The sequence below is a fragment of the Arctopsyche grandis genome, chromosome 5 (assembly GCF_051622035.1).
Source record: "Arctopsyche grandis isolate Sample6627 chromosome 5, ASM5162203v2, whole genome shotgun sequence".
Classification (NCBI taxonomy): Eukaryota; Metazoa; Arthropoda; class Insecta; order Trichoptera; family Hydropsychidae; genus Arctopsyche; species Arctopsyche grandis.
The window spans coordinates 1,989,461-2,007,733 of record NC_135359.1 but is presented as its reverse complement, the minus strand read 5'-3'; the positions used below and the strand labels follow the sequence as shown (position 1 = coordinate 2,007,733).

Genomic DNA, 18,273 nt, shown 5'->3' with positions numbered 1-18,273 from the left:
CCACACAATCGCATTATACTCTAGCTTACTTCTCACAAGCGAATTGAAAAGCAAGCGAGAAGACAAAGGATTGGAGAATAATCTTGCATATCTCAAAACAAATCCAAGTCGACGAAAGGAAACGTCAGCGACTTTCTTGATATGGTTGTGAAAGGTGAGCTGAGGATCAAAAGTGATACCCAAATCGACAATAGATTCCACACGCTTCAACAAGTTATGATCGTATGCCTGGCCACAGTGACGCGTTAGAGCTCTCTGTAATGCACTGTTGCCAATATGTTAATAATAAATAAAATAAATATAACGTAACCAATCGAAGGGGAAGCTGACCGAGGAGAAGTCCTTTTTTTTGTCGAAAAATGTAAAAAGGGAGCAAAGGAGGTGGGATGGGGGGAGGGGGAGTGGGAGGGTGAGGGGGAGTGGTCGGGTGCATCGTAGGTGCACGTGGGTTCAATAAAAGGTTGACGACCCCTTAAGCACGCCGATGTGGTTTTGTGCAGTGAGTGGTGAGTGTTGGACAAGAGACAGTTAACGCAGATATGGCTGAGGGTGCGGGCTGCCCGTTCGACTCCACAGCTCTTCGCAAATCGCAACTTCTCCAGCTGGAGGTGTGGTCGGGAGTCGGAGCCGGAGTCGGAGTCGGAGTCGGAGTCGGAGTCGGAGCCGGAGCCGGAGTCGCGCAGCTGCATCACGATCTCAGGTGAAATTCGCCAACAGATCGCCAAATCCAAGCCAGCCATTATCGATCGATCGAGCGCCGCACTAGGCCGTTGCACGCCCATACATACATGTAAATATACAACACATTTTCCTTTCGATTTTCATCTCCGAATTTTCTGCCGTCGAATCAGCGAAACGCCCCACTCTCGATCTGTCCGATGTTGTGTTTCAAATTGAGTCGCTTCATTTGAGGAAAAGCGCCTTTTTATGTTTCGATGCAGTCTTTCCATTGGCAATGGAAGATTTTCATTTTCTATACTTATTGTTTAATTTTATAACAAAATTATTTTTTTAGTACATTCACATTGATATAGTAAACTGGTGGTCTTAACCAGCTTCGCTCGGTGTTTGTAATATAAACCGTTTAAAACATGGCTAATATAATAGTAAACATTTGATTAAATTTATTATATGAATAGTTTTATTTTCTTTAAATTTATTTGAATATTCATTTGTTTTTTATTAATTTGAACCATACAAACAAAGTCTCTTTCGAAATTATATGTATACATACTAGCGGTTTTACTCGGTTTCGCTCGGTATTTGAAATATAAACCGCTTAAAACATGGCTAATCTATTAGTAAACATTTGATTAAATTTATATGAATAGTTTTGTTTTATTTAAATTTATTTGAATATTCATTTGTTTTTTAATTAATTTGAACCATACAGAAAAACATACAAAGTCTCTTTCGAAATTATATGTATACATACTAGTGGTGTTACTCGGTTTCGCACGGTATTTGAAATATAAACCGCTTAAAACATGGCTAATCTAATAGTAAACGTTTGATTAAATTTAATTGAATAGTTTTATTTTCTTTAAATTTATTTGAATATTCATTTTTTTTATTAATTTAAACCATACAAAAAAACATACAAACAAAGTCTCTTTCAAAATTATATGTATACATACTAGTGGTTTTACTCGGTATTTTTTAATATAAACCAATTAAACATGGCTAATCTAATAGTAAACGTTTGATTAAATTTACTTGAATAGTTTTATTTCATTTAAATTTATTTGAATATTCATTTGTTTTTTTATTAATCTGATCCATACAAAAAAACATACAAAGTCTCTTTCGAAATTATATGTATACATACTAGCGGTTTTACTCGGTTTCGCTCGGTATTTGAAATATAAACCGCTTAAAACATGGCTAATCTAATAGTAAACATTTGATTAAATTTACTTGAATAGTTTTATTTTATTTCAATATTCATTTGTTTTTTTTTATTAATTTCAATCAAACAAACAAACATACACACAAAGTCTCTTTCGAAATTATATATTAGATAAGCTAATAAGTGATTGAAATATTAAAAGTTTTGATGCAACGAGAATTTGACGCACGATGACAAAATTAAACGATTTTTGGAACTTTTTGAAATAAAACTGATATCTTTATATACGGGAATAGTCATAATATTATTTTTTAAATTAAAATGCTGCAGCAGAAAGGCTGAAATTATGTATTTGAGCTTTATATACAGTCAACCCTACTATATTATTGTATATATAATCTGTTCCGATATGATGTATTCCGCAAGATAACGAAAAACAAGTAAAGGGCGAAAAGAAAAATGATGAAATTATAGCAAAACATGATACAGGATATTACGCCCATTTATATTTTCATTTATTTAAAATAATCTATTATTTTATTACATTTCTTAAGCCTTCTTGTCGAACCGATTCAGCGCGTTATACATTGAAGGGTTGACCGTATACATGTTTTTCTCCTGAAGTAGGTATGCGTATATTGTATTTGATTTGTTTATGTCATTATGTGTATTATTCGTCTATTTATTTATTTATTTATACTCAGTAGTAGTCGTGGAATCTCGATTTACGACAGTTCGGTCAACGCAAAGACGCTTTTATCCGTTTCGAAGTCTCGTTCGAGCCAAATCTTCCCGCTTTACGTAAAATATTTACGCCATTATGTACCGAAACTAAAAATAAAGCCTATATTCGTGATCGAATATGTTTTTTCTAGGTAAATTTAACAAAATTATTCGTTTTGTTCAATCGTGAAGTGTTCTGCCAGTTTATTAGATTGTACATACACACATATGTAGTTGGAAAATAAAGCACTCGAATGCTTATACGCTTTTATCAAGTGTAGATAATCATTATCATGAATATGTGTGTGTTTTTTTTCATTATTCTGTTTTTACGGTTGGAAGTTTATTGCTGTAATATTCAGTCGATCGATCTTCATAACGAAAATTCGGCTTTTTTTATAACTTTTCTCCGATGCACTGTCTTTATTAGTTTCAAAATTGTTTTTATATATTTTTATATCAAACCTGAGAAGCAGCTTAATGATTCGACGACCTAAAAAATATTTATCAAAAATTTCGTGACCGTCTGCCATCACGTTCATATAATGCTCTATAATGGGACTTCAGTGGAAATTTCCATTGGAGCAGGAATTCTAGGTTGTTTGTATAATATTTGTAATAAATTTTATTTTATTTATTACTTTTCGTGTTTCTATTTATACACGTGTATAAATAAGTGGATTCTTAATACAAAATTTGAATAACGAATATTTATTTATAATAAAAAATAAATAAAGTAAAAGCATCTGTAGTTGAGATGTTATTTTTTTTAAGACAAAATTAAATAAATTTATTATATTCGTAATGTACGTGCAATTGCAACGTTGAACGTTTACACGAATGCATAATAAAGTTCTTTGTATAGTAACTTGCACTTTCAGACAAAGAGCTTCCAACAAACGGAAAGGTTTTGGAAGCATTTGGCAACGTTTCAAAGGAAACTCTCAATATAACTAAACTTGCACGTGGAATTTCTCCGAATCTAATTTCGAAGAATATTCTTCACTCATAGGAGACCGAATCGATTTTGCTTCCAAATTTACAAAATCAACAGAACGAGCGAGAACATCGTACCGTCATTATGCAAATTTCATAAAACAAACATAGCATATTTAATTTTCATCTATGTACATCAAATTTAGAATGCAAGTCCTTATGCAATTTTATCTCATTCCATTACTCTTGCTATATAAATCGAATCAAAAGTAACCTCTACATGTAGACAAATAAGCTACACAAGTACATCGACGAGACTAGACTTCCGTTTCCAAGGAAATAGTGGACGTGCAATGTGGACTGTGACCTCAAGAGTCGATGGCCATGGTCAATCCTAGTCTTTGTCTCCTCTCACACACACATCACATGTATCCTACGGCTAAAAATCGATTTTTTACTCGAACAAGTATCGTCGGCATTCAATTAAAACTAGTTAAAGTATGTCACAGTACATACCAGTTAGCTGGCAGTACTGCTAATGTGACATTTTATGTGTGCGAATGGGTTTTAATGGTCAGTATTTATGTGCGATGGTTGTTGAGAGCAATTCCACTAATAAGGCTTCTGATGAATTGCAATTATTAGTTCTGAGAACATTGTCTAGCTTGGCTGTTTCGTATGCATCAGTTGCTATCAGACTTTATTTTTATAGTGAGAGTTGTGGTGTGATCGCATCGAACAAACTGTAAATCAACTCAGCCTTGCCATTTATTAAATATTTAATAACTTATTCAGTCGAAAAGAGGCGATTTTTTACATTACACGTAACATCCCTATATTAAATATTTATATAAAAGGCGATTCTGTATAGTGATGGGATAAAACAAGATGTAAATCAATTCATAGAATGCCGTTCATCAGCTATTTATTGACCTTGAAATACAGCATAGAGGCTTTGGTACAATTTTCAAACATCCGAGCGCATTTATTCCCCACATAACATCCCCACTTTAGTACAAATATTTATACGACAGTTGCCAACCAATTCTTGCTTAGAAGAGCTTAATTAAATAGTTTCAGTACATATTTGGAGTTAGGGGTTCCAAAAAACCGCCCAAAAGAAAAAGCCGGTTTTCGGTTTTTTACAAATTAAATCCGGTTGACCGGCTTTCACCGGTTTTTTTAAGTATTAAATTTTTATATCGAAAAAAAGTATGTAAATATACATATGTACATATAAATATCAGGCAAAAAAATAATTGCTTATAAATTAAATTGAGTTATAAACATTATGAACTTTCATAAGATCATTATTATATTACAGATAATAAAATTTGTATTATATATCACAGCCGTAAAATTGTAGATCCTGAATACGTACAAATAATTAAATGATTTAATTAAGTTACTACCAAGAAAATATTACAAAAAATAATGTCTTACCCCGTAGAAAAACTGTAATCGTGGAATCGTGAATAAGAACACTGCTGAGATGAATGTGTTCGAAAACGTAATGAACTATGAAATATTTCCATCTTTCAAACTTATTTTACGCATCTGTTTCAGCTTAAAACAACAACGAATCCTTACTTACGATAACGTTTTCTATACTTTTATACATGAACACGCAAAAACTATAAATGATGAAAAACCGAATATGCCGAAATTTTGAAAGTCCTTGTGTTGTAGGTTATTGAAACTACTATCAATAATATTTTATTGGTTTATGACCTGGTCTTCGTTCAATACTAAATCTCAAAGCCACCGCTAAGTGCTGTACCGTTTTTTGTTGTTCAAAGAAATATACGCCTATTCCCGAAGAAAGTTTGGATATACAAATTAATTGTTAGCTTTGAGGAAATATCATTAATTAAAGAAAAGCTGGTTGATCGAGCTATAAAAGCCGGTTTTCGGTTTTTTGAAAAATGGTCCAAAAGCCGGTTTTTCAGTTTCGGTTTAAACCGGCTTGGAAGCCCTACTTTGGAGTAATTTTGACTAAAGTAATTTCTTATGGGGTGATAATTTGAAAAATTTCCATTGTTTGACGTTCGTCCCACTTTCACTGTTTCTATGACGCGTGCCAGCTTGACGTCATTCTCAATTTGTTCACTTATCAACAGTTCCGATTTAAATTTCATATCAAGACGACGATTCAACGCCATTTTGCGAAAGTCATATCAACAGTGGCCGTATAATCGTTTTCCCCGGAAACCGCAATTCGAAATGCAATCCGCTGCAATTGCAATTCCACGCACCCGTCTATGCGATGGTGTAATCGACGATGTTAATTGATTCGTTCAATAGTGCGTGACATATTCTAATGAGATTGCAATAGTATAATCAATGCGTTCCAACATACATACATAATTACCCGACGACAGATTGGATTTCTCCGCAATTGACTAATTGTACAATTAAGTCAATCGGACCGAACACTTGACAGCTCCTCTGGGAGACGTAAAGTTGAGCTTTCGTCGAGACGTTTGCGTTTAAAAATGAGTGAAGCTTAATGAGGTTTTAACTTTGGGTGTTTTCGAGTTGAAAGATGAGCTCGATTTGCGTATTAAATCACTTAGTAATGAGGGGGCGCTATTTATCAGTTAAGGTTGAGATGATGAGTTTGAAAAATTATGCGATAAAGTCGTCCATAGATAGAGAGATTTGACGATAGATCTGTTGGTGATTTAACCTCCACAAATTCGTATAGACTTGTAAAGCTTAGATAGAGTTGGAGGCTTATTTGTTAAAAAAAAATCAAGAGATTAAATAGCGGAGCGAAAACTAATCAATCTTTATTAGGTTTGAGCCATTGAATTCGAATATGAAAATAATTTTTGTTGGCTTACTCTCATTGCAGAGGTACCAGCGTTTAAAAAAATGTGCAATTTTTATAGATTTTTGGCTTTTGCAATCTTTAATTCAAAATCTAGCATGTTTGCGCCAAAAGTGAGTATTATAATCAATAGCCAAATGTATTTTCTATTGATTGTAAATTATTATTGCTTTAAAATACGTATAATTAATTATCTAGCGAATTTTCAAAGTCAAAAATATATTTCAATAGTTGGATAGTTTTTGTATATTTTTTAATGTATATATTATAATTTATGCAATTTTTTTGTTTTATAATCTTTCACAAAACCTTTGTAATTAACTTTTTTTTATTAATATGACCTCATCTGTATATCATTGAAACTATAGATAAGCGTACCGCACCACATAGCATCCCCTTTCTAAATAATTTACATGTAATAGCCTTGCAAATGTACAGTACGTTTTTTATTATCACAGATTGAACAGCCTTACTAAATTATATATTATAATATTAAGAAAATGTATCATATATACTTATCCAAGTTGGATTAGATGCTAGGGTTGCGGTTAGCTCGCAAATCAGAGGAATACTACAACATCGCATATAATTTCCTCTAAAGAGCAACGTGAACTATAAATGGCATTTATTTATACGTAAAACATTCCGCTTATGAATTGAAAATGTCATTCGAATGCATATCATAATATACTAGTACTTTTCGAGGAATATAAAGGGATTGTAATGAAGTCAAGTCATTGATTACACCATTTGATGGCTTGAAAGGCGATAAATGTTTTATTGGTGTCATTTTGATAGTAGTACAATAAAATCGATAATGATACCCATGTATGGACGACGATCGATGCATTTTCGTTTCGTTGTCTGTTTTCTGATGTTTTATGATAATACAGCCTTGACATGGTTACGCTCTAACCTTTTCCTCGTCGATTCGCAAATGTGAGTGTTTGGTTTATTGACCTCGGCGAGTGTAGGCGCTATGCCAAAATTTGATGTATGTATGATTTGCAAAAGGAACAAAGCGAAAATGCAACAGGTCGTCTAGCCGTTGCGTGCACTCGAGTGGCCTCTGGCAAATTTGAAACATGATGGCAACAAGTGTTAATTTTGCGGATTCGCCAATCGCACGCAAACAACGGGAATTCTCTGAAAACACGTGCACATGCCGTGCGGCAGAGAAACCTGACGGTTTTCAAATTTAAATAATACAAAGAAAATTCTTTTGTTTTTAATAATTATTTATATCAACTATAGCTAAATAGCTTTCAATTGATATATTGATTGCGAAATGTAATGCTTTTATTTCAGAATTATTGCAGCGGCTTATTTATATTATGCATATATCAGCGCACATACACAGATCATACATATCACTTAGCAGATTGTACATATATGTAAAAAAAAATGCTAAAATGATTGTGCATACAAAATGCCTTCCGGTATTGTGCAAATGGTGCAAATTTAAAAAAAAATGCTGCTAGATACATTGCAATAACTTAAGCATGTATTCACATATCACTAGCGGATCCAGATAATGATCAAGGAGGAAAAATAATCGTGCAGTTATGTATATAAAATTTAATTACATATTTTATGTATGTCACATATTTTAAAAGTGATGTGTATGGATTTCAATACCGGTTTACCGGTAAATAGGTAAAATTTCGCCATCGGCAAATACCGGTAAATTTTACGGTAAAATTTGCCTTTATTTACCGTAAACCATTTAATAGTGAATTTACTACAAATACAGGAATACTATTGCATAACATTACATTAAAAATCGATACAAATGGCGTATTGTTAAATTATATTGATTAGGTGGCCTGGAATTTGTTTATTTTTGGTATTAAATGTGTCAATTTCAAATTGATAAATCCACTATCCAATAACACAGACCAATCAAATAGTAATAAATGCGATCAGACGGATGTTTCAATTACAATCGAAACTTTCAAATGGTCACGATTGGTTGTAAATGAAAAAAAAAATTATATTATTATTAAGAATTTACTTACTTACAATACATTTATTACATGAATGCATTTATTTTTATCTATTTACGATTCAATCAAAGTTAACGTTTTTAGTAATAGTAACCGCATACAGTTATTATTCATAGTAAATTGCTATCCCTACTCATTTTCATAAATTCTTAACTACATTCATATATATTTATTTAAATATTTTATTTTATTTTACATAGATATATACCAGGAAGGCCTAGCAGGTAGACCCAATGCGCCTTCCTATACAACTAAATACAAATATTGCAGTATGTTTTTATTACATAAATCGCTGTATTTCGAGAGGCTGAAGAAATTAAATAATTAATTAATTCATTGAGACATCTATGGTTTTAGACTTGAGACATATTGTACATAAATCAAATTCAGATATGTGTGACATAGCGGGTACCGTTTCAGATAAATTGGCAAACTCTGATAAGAAACGATCGACTTGGAGTCATAAATATCCAAGTCTGACCAGCAGTATTAAAGATTAGCGCGGGATCGAACCTAGTAGCCTCTCGGTGCTAAACATAAACGCAACCACCGAGACATACTGCTGGCTATTTATTTATTTTATTTATTTATTGAAAAATAAATTCATAAATTCAAATATGTATGTATATGCTGTAATTTTACTTTCAATTGCGAATATATTCGTAATAATATGCAATACATATGTATAACACAAGTAAACATTTCATGGATCACTCACTACCTAATTTCATAACATAATACCTGCACATCACATCATAATAAACCGGAAAGAATAAATTTGCACTTGACTGATTTTCAGCTAATGCTTTAATATATGCATCAAAATGCACATTCTGCTAGTGATTTAAATAAATTTACGATATTACCTTTTATTATTATTAATTAATTTATTGAAAAATCAACAGGCCTCAGATGTAGAAATTCATAAAAATAAAGGATAAATATAACAAAATAACATCTGAGCTCAATTATAGATTGCTTAAATACATAATACATATATCTAGTACGGTATACGGTATAGACGTGGTCGATAATTTTGTCTATCTGGGGTCACTCATATCTAACAACGGCGGCAGCGAATTGGAAATACGGCGCCGGATTACATTAGCAAAATCGGCAATGTCACAACTAACGAAGATTTGGAAGAATAGAGCCATTACAACTGCTGTCAAAATCTGTCTCGTGAAGAGTCTCGTTTTTTCTGTCTGCATTTATGGTGTCGAGACGTGGACCATGAAGGCGGCGGATAGACGGAGAATCGATGCCTTCGAGATGTGGTCCTGGAGACGGCTACTGCGCGTGCCTTGGACCGACAAACGCACGAATGTGTCTATTCTTGAAGAATTAAAAATCAAGGATAGACTGTCAACAATATGCTTGATACGTATATTGCAGTTCTTCGGCCACATTAGCAAGTAGCAAGTCTTCGCCTGACCGAATTTAGAACTGAATGGAGGCAGCTGGTTGACCGGACATCATAGTCACGATCCTCAGTGATGAGGGAACCGACAGCAATATATATCTAGTACATATAGACAAACAAATGAAAAATAAATAAATAAAAACTAAAATATGACTAAATAGGAAAATGCATAATCAAACATAAATTGATATAATATAATTGGATAAAGAATATATAATAGAAATAGAAATGGATCAATCAATGAAGACTCTCCTGATGGCAGTCCTGAATTGATATAAGGAAATACCGAATAGATCAACGTCATTCAGCTCCCTGTTAAGCATACGATAAAAACGCTGTATGTATGTAGATAGGAATATTTTAGGGAATTGGTTTTGAAAGGATTAAGTGAAAAGAGTGCAACGTGTCTAGAATACCTAACTGGGATCCTGAAACCAACCTCACTCAGTAAATCGGAACAATCAAGGAAACCATTTAGGAGCTTTAATAAGAATGTAGCATCAGTGAGTCGTCGCCTGACAGAAAGATTGTTAAAGGATAGGATAGTTTGTTACAGGTAGGAAAACGGTAGCGTAAGGATTTAATAAATTTTAGTTGGGACTTTTTCAATACATTTAATATGGGATAAATAAAAAGGTGACCATACTATATTTTAGTCTTGTACGTATGTATGTTGAGTTTCAAAATGTAAAATGTACATCTAATCGACCGAATGTAGACCAGAATTCAACGAATTTTAACGTGTTTACACAAATGGTGAAAATATCGCACAGGTATGGGGACGTTTTACAAAACGATACGGCTCACTTGGCACGTACAATATTGATTCAGAGAGGTCGTGTTTCAAAAGTTACCTGACTCACCAATGCCATTGTGTTTCGTAACAAAATTGTATAGAAAAAGTTACCATTTTTTTCGTCACATCTGGATTAGTTTGGCACAATCTCGCAAAACCGGTCGGATGCCGGTTTTGCACTCACTCTTCCACCACGTGCTCCTCGCCCACACCGTTACCATGCCAAACTACAAAACTTAACATGCTTGCTTTTATTGTTCCAGCGGTTTCCAAAGTCCCTGCCAAACACACGTATATATGGAGAAGCGAAGCTGATGCGTTCCAGAAGAAGTGGATGAGCTGCTGAGGTGGGTCTCTTTTGCAATTTCACGACATTCGATGATCTCAGACATTTGATGATCACTAAACCCGTTGAATTTAAATTGATCATTTCAGTATTTGTACGTGCATCCTCAATAACTCATCTTTTATTTAGCATTCGTATTACAGTTTTTAAACTTCAAATTCGTCATTTTACATATCAAATTCGTCATTTTACAAATCAAATTCGTCATTTTACAAATCAAATTTGTGGTTTTCAAAACGAATTCGTCGTTTTACAAATCAAATTCGTCGTTTTACAAATCAAATTCGTCGTTTTACAAATCAAATTCGTCATGTTGTAAATGAAATGAAACAATTGGATGTATTTTTTTAATATTCATTTTATTATCTTTTATTTAGCATTTGTATTACAGTTTTTAAACTTCAAATTCGTCATTTTACAAATCAAATTTGTGGTTTTCAAAACGAATTCGTCGTTTTACAAATCAAATTCGACATGTTGCAAATGAAATTAAACAATTCGATGTATTTTTTTAATATTCATTTTTTATCTTTTATTTAGCATTTGTATTACAGTTTTTAAACTTCAAATTCGTCATTTTACAAATCAAATTTGTGGTTTTCAAAACGAATTCGTCGTTTTACAAATCAAATTCGACATGTTGCAAATGAAATTAAACAATTCGATGTATTTTTTTAATATTCATTTTTTATCTTTTATTTAGCATTTGTATTACAGTTTTTAAACTTCAAATTCGTCATTTTACAAATCAAATTTGTGGTTTTCAAAACGAATTCGTCGTTTTACAAATCAAATTCGTCGTTTTACAAATCAAATTCGTCATGTTGTAAATGAAATGAAACAATTGGATGTATTTTTTTAATATTCATTTTATTATCTTTTATTTAGCATTTGTATTACAGTTTTTAAACTTCAAATTCGTCATTTTACAAATCAAATTTGTGGTTTTCAAAACGAATTCGTCGTTTTACAAATCAAATTCGACATGTTGCAAATGAAATTAAACAATTCGATGTATTTTTTTAATATTCATTTTTTATCTTTTATTTAGCATTTGTATTACAGTTTTTAAACTTCAAATTCGTCATTTTACAAATCAAATTTGTGGTTTTCAAAACGAATTCGTCGTTTTACAAATCAAATTCGACATGTTGCAAATGAAATTAAACAATTCGATGTATTTTTTTAATATTCATTTTTTATCTTTTATTTAGCATTTGTATTACAGTTTTTAAACTTCAAATTCGTCATTTTACAAATCAAATTTGTGGTTTTCAAAACGAATTCGTCGTTTTACAAATCAAATTCGTCGTTTTACAAATCAAATTCGTCATGTTGTAAATGAAATGAAACAATTGGATGTATTTTTTTAATATTCATTTTATTATCTTTTATTTAGCATTTGTATTACAGTTTTTAAACTTCAAATTCGTCATTTTACAAATCAAATTTGTGGTTTTCAAAACGAATTCGTCGTTTTACAAATCAAATTCGACATGTTGCAAATGAAATTAAACAATTCGATGTATTTTTTTAATATTCATTTTTTATCTTTTATTTAGCATTTGTATTACAGTTTTTAAACTTCAAATTCGTCATTTTACAAATCAAATTTGTGGTTTTCAAAACGAATTCGTCGTTTTACAAATCAAATTCGACATGTTGCAAATGAAATTAAACAATTCGATGTATTTTTTTAATATTCATTTTTTATCTTTTATTTAGCATTTGTATTACAGTTTTTAAACTTCAAATTCGTCATTTTACTAATCAAATTTGTGGTTTTCAAAACGAATTCGTCGTTTTACAAATCAAATTCGTCATGTTGTAAATGAAATTAAACAATTCGATGTATTTTTTTAATATTCATTTTTTATCTTTTATTTAGCATTTGTATTACAGTTTTTAAACTTCAAATTCGTCATTTTACAAATCGAATTTGTGGTTTTACAAATCGAATTCGTCGTTTTACAAATCAAATTCGTCATTTTACAAACAAAATTCGTCATATTGCAAATGAAATTAAACAGTTTATTTTATTATACATAGATAACTTTATAGAGAATATTATAGAGGATCCGCCAGCAATGGCGTTCTCTAACATTCTCTATGTATAATATACTAGCTGTATTACCCGGCTTCGCTCGGTATTTGTGATATAAACCGCTTAAAAATGACTAATCTAATAGTAAACATTTTATTAAATTTATTTGAATGGTTTTATTTTATTTGAATACTCAATTGATTTTTTTATTAAATTGACTGTCACGAACAAACAAACATATATAGTAGGTCTCTTATAAAAATATATATGTACACCCCCGGCGTCTGCGTTCCCTAGGGGGGCGGAGCCCTAGGGCTTCGTTCTCGGCGCCTACGCCCCCGGGGACTTCGAATCCTTTGAATAGGAAAAAAGCGAATTATTTGTTCGATGACCTCTTGGATTTCTACGAACGAAGGATACATACATATGTATATACAAAGTCTCTTTCCAAATTATATATTAGATTCTCTATACATACATATTGTATTAAATATTTTCTCTATACATAATATTCTCTATAAAGTTCTTTATGTACATATATAATAAAATTAATATTGAAAAAATACATCCAATTGTTTAATTAGATTTGCAACATGACGAATTTGATTTGTAAAATGATGAATTTGATTTGTAAAACGACGAATTCGATTTGTAAAACGACGAATTTGATTTGTAAAATGACGAATTTGAAGTTTTAAAACTGTACACATGATGGCTATCGTTTGCATCTGTATTGAAATGAATTTTAATGACGACCTTACGCTATTTTTTTTTTCAAAACTTGCTAATCAAATGTTTCGTAAACATCCAAAGTATGCGTATTGTATTATGTATTTATTTATCATATGGTTTGAAATTGGTATTTTCGATTGGACGGTCGTCGAAGCGTTTAAGTAGATATTAGCACATTGGACGATACGAAAAGTCAATGTTTACCATTTTGAGGGTAATTTCGCGTGTAAAATCGGTCACAAGGTACGTCACCACATAAAAAACATTTGCATTGCAAATTGTGTGTGCCATTAACTTACATAACCTATCTATGTGTCTATGCATACATCGATAACTTGTTATTGAATTAATTTTTGTTACTTTTCTATGTACGTAGTAACAATAGATGTTTGTGATCGTGCGAAAATTCGAGAAAAAAACTCGAGATTTTGACGGATTCGAACTCAGAATCGATCACTGATCGCGTGTTCATGATCTAGAAAAAGTGTGTATGTGTATTTTGGGGATTTTTTGAACACCGTTAGTCACATCGAACTGAAACTTAGTATCGGTGTCTGAAAAGCTAATCGATAATCGATACAATGTAATATTTTTTTTAAATTTTTAAGTTGACCGGAAATGGTACCCCTCCTTATACATAGGTGTCGTCTTTTTTTTAAGTTTTTGGATTCAATTATATCCCAAACGGCTTAACGAATTCGACTGAATTTTTTTACATGTAATAGAAATTATAAATTGTTTACAATTATAATTTTTAATTATTTTTACCTCAACCGGAAGTAGTACTTTTACTCTAGAGAAACGAGGTTTTTTATGTTTTCCTTAGAAACTGTTTGGTGTATTGAACTAAAATTTCAGATCTAGAAGTTTTAGCTTAATACCAAGTTATATATAAAATTTGGTGAGCATCCGTCAACCGGAAGTGGCAGTTTACTCTTGTTCGATTTTTTTTCCACTATTTTTTTCGACCCTTTTAACATGTGTGCCCTTCCCGAGAAAATTTGAGTATAATTCTTGTATTAATTTGATGTAAATAAAAAAAATGATTAAATTTAATAAACCGGAAGTCGGATTTTTTAGGATTTTATTAAACCGGAAGTTCGGATATTTGTCTTAAGAAAAGTCATAAATGTTTTGACTTTTGACCCTGAACGTATCAAGCTGAAAATTTATATTTGTATTTTTTAGGTGCTAATTTAGAGTTGATAAAGTTTTGGTCAGAATTCATAACCCGGAAGTTACATTTTTTTTAAAACAATATTTTATTATTTTATTTTGATCTTTTAAATTATTTCTATCGCCTTGATATGTTATCTTTATAATATTTATACTAATGTCAAGTAATTAAAAAAAATTTCACAAAATCTGACAACCGGAAGTAGAACTTTTATCTTGTGTAAGTTTCCCTACATTTGCGCTCAATTTGTATTGAACATGCATTCATAGTCGGTATGTGTGAAAGTGTATGTACGTATGATTCATTCTCGAATTTTGTATTTTCTACTTCTTTTATTCCTCAAATATATAAACACATGGGCTGCTCGCATCCGAATCTTTTTGCGTGAGATTAGAATTTTGGTTGAGTTTGCGTTGGTCGTGTTAAAAACAGCACACTTTTGATACGAAAATAGAACGTTTCAAATTGAAAATGGGCACTGTGGAAAATAAACATAAAATTGACATTGAAATGATAAAGAGGTCGTAAATATAACATTGTACATTTTTCTATGCCAAATTTTACGTTTTGCGATTTTATGTTGTTTTATACTGTATGAGAGTTTGTATAATGGGAACTAATGCTACTGCCACCACATGATTATTTTTGTAATTAAAGAATGACTAAATGTGAAAGAAGAATAATTAAGTAGTTTATTGGTTAATCGATATATGTATGTATACTTTACAAGGTTTACAATAAATTTAAATAATCTAATATAGTGATAAAATGAATGACAATGCAATATTCAAATATGAAGGCTCAAAAAATTACCGAATATTACTCTCTTTTTGTTGAGATTTTGTTGAATCATTAGATTTAGATTTTGAAGCGAATATGCAAATAGAATGTTCAGTTTTGGCAGTTTAGCATAATTTTCAATCTCAAATACTATGTAATACAATTTAAAGCATTGTCTAAATAGATTTACATAACACACGATAATAAGTGTTGCGATTAATTTTAGCGCAATTTTCTCACACTTTATGTATTTTATGACCTATTGGAATTTAAAAAGACACAGTCATCGATTGGAAATGTCTGTTTTGTTGACGTCTTTGCCATTTGAGTAAATATGTTAAGTGTTGATCGAATCGTTTATATGCATATCAGGTGTTGTTTTGAACGTTGTTTTTCTCGTGAAATTGGGAAAATCAGGGAGAATTCAATATATGTACCTACCTATATATAAAAAAAGTTGTTTTGCCACGTTTAGAATCAAATGACATACAAATTAGCATTTTGTTTAAAGATCAAAGACATCGTATGATTAGAAACTTGAACTTTAATATTTTCAATGCTTCATTTGATTCGTTTTATTAATTTTAAAAGATCAACGGATGTTAGTAACGGTTGTGGTTAACCGATTAGGTTTTATTTAAACGCTACAGATTACGACTGTAAAAGATAACGGAATTTTAATTCAAAGTGCGCTTTTATGAGTGCAATCAAACTAAAATACTTATGTAGATAGGCTTACATATATAAGGGTTTTAATATCATCATAATCTTTATTTCTATTTTGTTATATCATACTCCTATATTTGTCGTTTCGTGTATTGTATACATATAATACAAATATAAACGCCTCATTGTCTCGTCTAGTTTTTAGAAGTTCTATTAATAAAGGTCTATTAAGCTCTTTAAAAATATCTATTGTGAGTGTCTAGTCCGGTTAAGAATCAGTACGGAAAATATATTGTACAAATATGTATGTACATATATTTCTCTTTTACGTGTTAGTTTTGCATACCGAGATGTGTCGTCTTTGTTGTATTTTAACAAGAGACCTTTACTGAGGCCATGGTTGTATTATAAAACCGAACACCTTGACCCATATGTCTATCCTGGTTTCAGACTCGTCTCTCTACTATATACTTTACGATCTTTCAGTGGAATTGGACGGTTGCGCAATTTATAATACACATTTGTGTAGCGCGTACATATCGGGAAAACCGAGCTTCGATACACTTTTTGCAGCCGCTGTAAAAGTGCTATACGTATTATACTTTTTAGTGGAAATGCTCTTATCTGATATTTCGCCGGTTTTTCAATTTTCCGACTGGCCGGCTCCTCGGTGGAACCCTTTCTTTATGTGATTACATACACATTACCGTGGGAAGAAAATCGAATTTGGAACATATCCCAGAGCGATTTGATTGCGAACATCCCGTTCGACCTATAAATTAAACCGAATTTTTCTATTCTTTCATAGATTTGAGGTGGATATTCACAGACATATTTGTCAGCATATAAATCTCTGGTAGGGTATCTGCTTATGAACTTTGCCGAAGAGATGCTGCGATAGATCCTATTAAAGAAAATTCTGTTAATCTTACATATGTATTTCAAATTCAAAAATAAAAAATAATTGTCATTATTTATTATACCTGGGATCATTCTATCGATTGTATTGTCTTTTGAACAAAAGCTTTATTTTTTGGAAGACAGTATGTAGTACGACAGACATTTGCTGGAGATTTGTATACCGATTTGTCAGCAATTTAAAGACCTGAAACGGTCCATTTAAATATGTATTTATGTACATAACCAGCATCATAACTCAATGCTTTCAACTGAGTGGTCACGGGTTCATTCCCTGACCCGGTGTTGCTATCCAGACCTTGGATATATGTACATATGACTCCAGGTCGATCGTTCAGAGTTTGCCAATTTATCTGATTTCGTTGAAACGGTTCCAAAAAATTACTGATGCTGTAAAATCTTTGACAAATTTGTCTGTGATGCTCTGTAAAAATTGATTATCTATATTTTTAATTAGCTAGGAAAGCGCATTAGGGTTTATCTGTTAGGCCTTCCTGTTATACATACATATACATATATCAGTGACGCGACGTGATATATTTTTAATTTTTAAATCTGTCTTGAAGTGATGAGCAAATTATGCTTTTCGCACAAAAATGGTTCACTACTGTCAATCACGCTTTTTTATTCTCTTGCTTTGGACATTAATGGAGCGGTCTATTGTTATTTGAAAAGCACCCATCTAACGCCTAACAAAGACTAGTGATGAGTATGATTTTTCATTTTTGTGGTAATAGAAATATCCCAAGTAAAAAATATTAAAACTAAATCTTCTGAATGATTTGGCGAACGATCGATAGAGAATGCAACATTCCAAGGTCTCGTTATATGTTCTGGGGGAATCGTTTCGTGAGCCGAGTCCCTTGCCATATTGGCACTCGAGAAGTTCTGTGTAAATATGGGTTTTCTTAACAACAACTCAAATCAGAATTTTCTTAGTGATCATTCCATAAATGCTTTAACCTTCGAAGGACGGAGCGTCGAGATTAAACGAGTGTCCCGAACCGGGGTCGAGTAAGACCCCAGTATTTTTTAATCAAAACA

At 31.8% G+C, this 18,273-nt stretch overlaps 1 protein-coding gene across 1 annotated transcript in view; it reads left to right on the top strand.

Annotated features, from left to right (window-relative positions):
* Positions 1 to 501: 501 nt before the first annotated feature.
* The window catches only part of LOC143911992 (uncharacterized), a 45,312-nt gene continuing 27,540 nt past the window's right edge, over positions 502 to 18,273 (top strand). Inside the window, exons 1-2 of the mRNA XM_077431097.1 lie at positions 502 to 790; positions 10,830 to 10,913. The gene's annotated coding sequence lies outside the window, so the exon portion shown is untranslated. The remainder of the gene's footprint in view (positions 791 to 10,829; positions 10,914 to 18,273) is intronic.